Source organism: Hylobates moloch, unplaced genomic scaffold (assembly GCF_009828535.3).
Source record: "Hylobates moloch isolate HMO894 unplaced genomic scaffold, HMol_V3 SCAFFOLD_2, whole genome shotgun sequence".
Taxonomy (NCBI): domain Eukaryota; kingdom Metazoa; phylum Chordata; class Mammalia; order Primates; family Hylobatidae; genus Hylobates; species Hylobates moloch.
In genome coordinates this window covers 27,028,695-27,034,860 of record NW_026652277.1, presented here as the reverse complement: position 1 = coordinate 27,034,860, position 6,166 = coordinate 27,028,695, and the positions used below count along the sequence as shown (strand labels likewise).

The 6,166-nt window shown below is 36.9% G+C and overlaps 1 protein-coding gene across 7 annotated transcripts in view; it reads left to right on the top strand.

Moving 5' to 3' along the window:
- The first annotated feature begins 41 nt into the window (after positions 1 to 41).
- The window catches only part of GSTCD (glutathione S-transferase C-terminal domain containing), a 166,607-nt gene continuing 160,482 nt past the window's right edge, over positions 42 to 6,166 (top strand). For 4 of the 7 annotated variants that reach the window (XR_009211340.1, XR_009211341.1, XR_009211342.1 and 1 more), the window contains exon 1: positions 70 to 274. The gene's annotated coding sequence lies outside the window, so the exon portion shown is untranslated. Of the gene's footprint in view, positions 275 to 2,069; positions 2,294 to 2,317; positions 2,465 to 6,166 lie in introns of those variants that run through there. The other 3 variants (XM_032173241.2, XM_032173329.2, XM_058432431.1) reach the window with 3 other exon arrangements.

Sequence of the window (6,166 nt, the reverse complement as noted above, 5' to 3'; positions counted from 1 at the left end):
GGGCGGGGGAAACGTTTGGCAGTGCGACAGTAGGAAGTGACGTTATTTCCCTTTTTCCGGTCCGCCGGATTATGAATGACGGCTGGCGCGAGTATTTTCCAGATAAACTGGCTGTCGTTTTTCTCCTGGCCTCTGTGGAAGCGAGTGGTCTGCAGGCAGCAGCTCCCAGAGGCAGCCTTGGAATTCCAGCGCGGGCTGGGCGGGAAGGCGCAGGCGGCCCAGGTCGCCGACACGCTCACGCACCCTCCCTGCCTGGCCGCGCCTCTGCGACCAGGTAAAGAGGGCGCTCGGGCCGCCGGCTTCTCAGCCTCCGCGACCCGCTAAGAACCGCTCTTTTTTTCGGGGGTCTACAGGGCTGAGGATGCGGGGGAAGGGTGGGAAGGACAAGGGCTTGGTATCGTCGTCCTGATTTTTCTCCAGCCCTGGGGCCGCCTCAAACTCCTTTTTGGCCACTCCTGCTGAAGGTGCGGGTTGAGGGCTCTGGGCTGCTCAGTAGAACGCGTTTCCCAGTTTCCCCCTAGCCAGTCCCTCATGTCTTCCTCTGCTGATGGAGAAATGGGGCATCTTCCAGTTGGAGGCGTTGGTTGGGCTGGTTTCATGTTTGGTGTTAAGTGTTACTTCAAGACCTCTTGGGTCACACTAACTTCTCTCTTTGGCATTGAGTTTTCCATTCCAGCCCTTCCTGATTACAGAAAGCAGTTCTATGTGAATACTACTTAACATTTACTCCAAAGGACTTGCTTCATTTGGGGCCATTTGCTTATGTTTTGTCATCACAGCAGTATCTTCGGTTTTTAACTTCTATAGAAAGTTTAATTTGCATGAAAGTTGCTTTGGCTTCAAAAACGTTTGCTAATACACGTACTTCCCATCCCAACTTTCCACCTGGTTTTGGAATTAGATGACTTGTTTTTTTCCCCTTTATTCTTAATGCCAGGATCCCATTCCTTGTCATAAATTCTTGAATATCAAGAAAATGCCAGCTTTAGTAATATATTGTGTGCTACATTATTGATAAAGAAGGTGGTGTATTTCTATTTTATCTAAGCTTATCTGTAAAAACAGTGTTTACAGGAGAAAATGCAAAAGCTAGCAAGAAATAGTGATGTGATAATTTTAAACATGTAAACATGGTCATTTAAATCCATGATAATAAACTGTTATAACACAACTAAGTGATTCGCTGTCATATTTAATAAACATTAAGCTATGTGGGTGTTTTTTTTTTCTTGTTTTTAACTGCCTGATGGGGAGCATACACCACTGAGAGGATTGCTTTAAGCATACTCATTACTAAAAATTGTATTTGTATTACACCTGAAGGTATCGTTTTGTGAGGTCTCACTTCAAAAATAAGACTGAAAATGTCAATGAGATTTGAGAATCATCATTTCTTTTTATTTTATATATTTTGCACTTCTACGTGTTTTTGCTCCAATTTAAACAGCTTAAACTTGAGCTTCGGTAGTAGTGGGCCCATCAAGTTGTTTTTTTTTTTTTTGAGCCGGAGTCTTGCTCAGTCGCCTGGGGATGGATTGCAATGGCAACATCCGCCTCCCGGGCTCAAGCAGTTCTCCTGCCTCAGCCTCCCGAGTAGTTGGGATTACAGGCGCCCACCATCGCACTAGGCTCCTTTTTTTTTTTTTTTTTCAGTCGAGGAGGGGTTTCACCATGTTGGCCAGGCTGGTCTCAAACTCCTGACCTCAAATGATCCGCCCGCCTCGGCCTCCCAAAGTGCTGGGATTACAGGAGTGAGTCACCGCGCCCGGCCTGTTTTTGTTTTTTTAAAATTGTTTTACTTGTAGCTTTTGTATCATCATCTGTGACTTTTAAATAAACATAAATACTGGGTATCCAATTAGCTTTTCTAACAAAGAATAAATACTGAATATCCAATTAGCCTTTCTAATAGCAACAATTTAGCAGGCCTCAAAATTAACAAATTCTAGAGCCAGCTAATACATCTGTAGTATACACAGTTCCCTAGTATGTGTTTTTTTTTTTTTTAATTCTAGGGTATTTAATGTAGCTTATGGAATTCTGTTATGCAGAATATTGGAATACTTGGAATGCAGATATTTAAACCATTTAGATTAAAACGAGCACAGGTATTGTTTGCTGTGAAAATTTAGTAATTTTATTTCATAGTTGGTAACATGTTAGCCATTTGCACTGTCGATCACTGTTAATTATGAGGTCGGGTTTAGCTAAAGGCATTATGACTCCATGGCAACAGAGATTCCCTGATTCTCCAGAGAGAAGATTACACACTTCGTTTGTGGCTGAGGTTACGGTAAGCTTTTCACTTAAAAACTTTTCCTACTTCTTTACCAGATAAGAAAACAGCTAATTTTAATCACAGGCTTTTGTTCTCTAGGACTTAACTGCATCCCATATTACATATTTAATGAGCTTGAAAAAATCTCAGTTTTTTTCTTATCTTTTTTGACCCTAAATATTTAAGGTAATTGGCTGCTATCTATCTGTTGAGGGGCAAGTTTGTTTTGTTTTGTTTTGTTTTGGTTAAATCTATATTATTGTAATAAAATAGGGTACAATTTTCAACAAAATAGTGTTTTATGAAAAGCATAAAACACAAGCTAAGTTATAAAATTCAAAATGTTGAACATATGATGTAGGAGAGAATTTAAGCAGGTTTAAATTTTAATCTTTAAGAAAAGTATTTGTGATTTTTCATACTTATAAACTGTGTTGAACTTCTTATTTTGTACAAAAGGTTAATATGCACATGGATTAAGGGTTTCACATTTATATTTTACCATTTCATGATTCCCTGGCTTTCAGCCTCAATAACAAATATGTTTTTTCAGTATTTGGTTGGGAAAAGCTTTTCAATCTATATAAATCCTTTACCTTTCATGGAAAGAAGCTTGAAAATATAAACCATAATTTGGGTTTTGCCCATCAAGGTTTGCATATTTTAATAGTGCCAATTGGTAAGGAATTTGGTTATAAATTATAAAGAAATAATAGTAGCTAGTATTTATTTAAGGACTTAATATGTGACAAGCTTTGTTCTGTATAGCACACTACATGGTAGGTACAGTTATTATTGTCTCCATTTTATTATATAAGTGAGGAAACAGATATGCAGAAAAGTTTTTTGTAGCTACTAAGAATCAGAACCAGTATATTTGCACCCAGGTAGTCTGACTCAACAGTCTCGGCTCTAATCTATTACTTTATAATTCTTGTTTTATAAATATTCTCGCTAGGCACATGTATGGAATCTAGTTAAGATTCTTAGTTCCTTTGCCCTGGATATAAGTATACATAAAAACTTCTGTGCTTGCTTTATTTATGAGTTTGGTTAGATTCCATTTATACTTTTCCCAATTCACCTCACAAAGGTGATCTTATTTCTTCATTTTAATTTATGCTTAGTTGGTCCTTAAAATAGAGTTATTAATTTGGAAAAGAAAGAATGGTGTCATGAAGAATGAGATTCATGTTGTACCAAGACTAAAGTTATTAATAATACTCTCAGACAGTGATTTCTGACATTCATGTATATACATTCATTCCTTGAACTAAAGCTTGAGTTCATTAAGCACTGGAGATATTATAGTGTTAGGTGATAAGAGCTATGAAGAAAAAGGGAAGCTAGGTAAGAGGCTAGGGAGTGCTTTTTCAATTCAGGCAGTCAGGAGAGGCTGTTCTGAGTTAATATTTATGCAGAAAAATCAATGAAATGAGGGAGCAAGCCATGTGAATCTCTTGGAGAAAAGCATTCTAGGCAAAGCAATAGCAAGTACAATATTCTCAAGTGGGAGCATTTCTGGCACCTTCCAAAAACAGCAAGGACAACTATGGCTGGAAGGGAGTGAAGAAGGATAAGAGATGAGGTCAGAAAGCGATAGCTAGGGTCACAGTAGGCCTATAGGCCATAATAGGAAATTTGGATTTTATTCTGAGTGTGCTGAAGAGCCATTGGATGGTTTTGAGCAGGAGACATCTGATTTATGTTTTTAAGGATCACCTTGTTGTTGGAGAATGGACTGTTTTATGGAAAGTGGAGGAAAATAGTTAATAGGCTTTTGCAGTAGTCCTTGTAAGCACTGGCGATGACTTAGATTAAGGTGGTAGTGGTAGAGGTGCTGAGGAGTTGGATTTAGCATATACTTCGAAGGTAGAGATGGCAGGGAATGAGAGAGAAAAAAAGAAGTTGAGTGGGACTTTTGAGTTTTTGGCCTGAGCATCTGGGTGATTGGTGTTGCCATTTTACCAGGAAGTAGAACGCTAAGGAAAGGGGAGCAGGTTTAGAAAAACATCCACATGGAGATGTCAAGTAGAATACAGGAGTCTGGAGTTAGGGGAGGATATATGGCTGGGATGTACATGTAAGAGTCAGATCATATTTAAAGCTATGGCACTGGAGATCACCCAGAACAGTGCTGTCATATTGTGAGTTGTGCCCCATTAATGAGTCAGGAAATCAATGTCATGAGTAACAACCAGCATTTAAGAAAAGAAGCACAGAGTAAAAAATATCAGATTTATCCCATATAGTAGGATAAGTATTGCTTCATGACATTTTTGTTTCCATTTTATTCAGTGTATTGTGTGTTACATTATAAAATATATGCCTAATTGTGTGGCATGCTCAAAAGTTTGAAAGCCAGTATTCGAAGGATGGAGTGTGGATTGAGAAGAGGGCAAAACACTGAGCTGTGGGTCACTGAGACATCTGCAGAGTGGCCAATGAAAGGAATCAGAAAAGAATTGCCGAAGAATTTAATCCAGTGCAGAAACTTGTCAAATAACCCAGCCTTTGGAATGGAAGTTTATATCAAGGATTACTGAGACCAGCATACTTGCTTAGAATAACATAATATCTGACGATTTTCACTTTGGTAAAATTGCTTCAATTTATGAAATTTTATTTATAAATAGTACTATTATATTAGAACAATACCTATTCTTAAATGTCTCTAAATAAGATCTTTTATAAATTTAATTAATACTTTTGGACTGATGTACAATTCTCATCTCTATAATGGAAATAAAATACTTTTAAGGATTGTGAGCATTAGAAGTAATGCACATGTTCTGTGTGCTCAGCACATAGTAGGTGGACAATAAAATGTGTGTAATATTTAAAACTTTATTTGCCTAACGTTTGTTGAGCTCCTATCAAATTGTAGTCACAAAGATAACTTATTTGAAAAAAAAAAAAACCAAAACACAGGTTAATAATTTGCAGCAGTTATGCACTTTTTGGCCTTCATTATATAATATATAATTTATCTAATATATAATGTTATACATAATGCCATAGATCTTGACTTGAATTTTGATCACAAAGTTTTCAAGCTTTGGTTTTTCTGGACTGTGGAGAAGTATGCTTGTTTTTAATATGTTTACTGTTTATCTCATTCTCTGTGTTTTATCAAGGCTAAGATACATTCATTAGAAAGAAAGTGCAAAAAAAAAAACAGATCTGAATGCCTAAATATTAAACCTATGACTAGTTCCACCATTTAAAAATATATTAGAACATTCCTGAGTAATGGAATCAAAGACATAATCTTTTCTTTTTACCTATTTATTCATTCAGCAAGATTCTCAAGCAAATTGGCACGTCCAGGAAAGAGATGCACACTCTACTTAATATCCTAAAGTTTGTGGTTTTGTCTGCTACTTTCTCACTCCCTCTCTGCAGAGTGGCACCTGTCAAAGCTGAGAAAGAGTAAATTACTCTATTTCTGTGTTTGGCAGGAATATAATATGGAGTAACAAGAGCTATGCCCCAGAAGCCCTAGAGACAGAAGTTGATTCTGTAGTACCTACCTTCTTAAAGCTCATGACAGAAAATTAATGAACTAAGGCCTTCTCAAGCTAGAAAAGAAAAAAGAGGAAGGATTTTTTTTTTTTGCCTGTGATATTTGCATACTTGGAGCAAATACTGGTTTTACTCTCTAAAAAGGCACAGTGCAAGCCAAAAACATCACATTTGTACAGATTTACTAAATATTTAATATTTAGTTTAAAAATTACATTAGTACATAATACAGAGACATTATTCAAGGAGAGTAATTTTTTTTTTTTTTTGCTCTAAGATCATTAAGTAACATTTTTAATCTCCCAGGGGAAAAACCAACATCTATATTAAAAAATATACGTTAAGAATCAACAGTACTTTGTT